Genomic DNA, 713 nt, shown 5'->3' with positions numbered 1-713 from the left:
ATCTATTTTTATTATTACATAGTACGTGTTTTTGACATTGTGCTTTGCTATTCCCTTGTATCTGCTATTCGTTCTGTAATCGTCACCTCTCTTAGCAAAAATAAAAATGTATAAGCACATATATGTATATATATATATATAGCTGATCTAAAATTTCATTTGTTTTAATAGTAATGAAGCAGCATTTTTATATAGAACGTAACAAGGCAACTCCATGTGTAAACTTATTAAAATGTTTATACATATGTACATATATACACACATGTCACAGTCTAGTTTTTATAGTTTTATTACATGTGAATGATCGTTTCTGTCATGTGATCTATTGTTAAAATATCTTTTATAATGTCGTTCATCTGAAGTTGTCCAAATAAATCAAATGTATAAAAAAAACATGAACAACTATAATTCAAACATAACTATGCCAAAGTGAAATTGTAAAGATTGTCTATATTTTTTTTTTTTTTTTGTTTTTTTTTCTAATTTTTTCTTATTTTTTCTCTGTTTTTTTCTAATTTTTTCTGTTTTTTTTTCTCTTTTTTTTTGTTTTTTAATTATTTCATTTTTTTAAACTTACTATGATTATATCTTTTAAATTCCTTCATTTTGAAATAAAACACGGTATGGAAAGATAATAAAATTTAATAAAATAAAAATGTCTATATCATAATTATTTCTAGCAAATAACAATTTATAATTTTGTTAAAAAGTGT

General features: G+C 22.0%; 1 long non-coding RNA gene across 1 annotated transcript; it reads right to left on the bottom strand.

Annotated features, from left to right (window-relative positions):
- Positions 1-17: 17 nt before the first annotated feature.
- LOC113220703 lies at positions 18-636 on the bottom strand. Its single transcript, XR_003307475.1, has 3 exons — positions 578-636; positions 295-356; positions 18-90 (listed from the first exon to the last, which is right to left on the bottom strand). It is a non-coding gene; the product is annotated as an uncharacterized LOC113220703 (long non-coding RNA).
- Positions 637-713: the final 77 nt, after the last annotated feature.

Source organism: Piliocolobus tephrosceles, unplaced genomic scaffold (genome assembly GCF_002776525.5).
Source record: "Piliocolobus tephrosceles isolate RC106 unplaced genomic scaffold, ASM277652v3 unscaffolded_9896, whole genome shotgun sequence".
Classification (NCBI taxonomy): Eukaryota; Metazoa; Chordata; class Mammalia; order Primates; family Cercopithecidae; genus Piliocolobus; species Piliocolobus tephrosceles.
The sequence above is the reverse complement of the archived record's forward strand: the minus strand, read 5'-3'. Positions and strand labels throughout refer to the sequence as shown.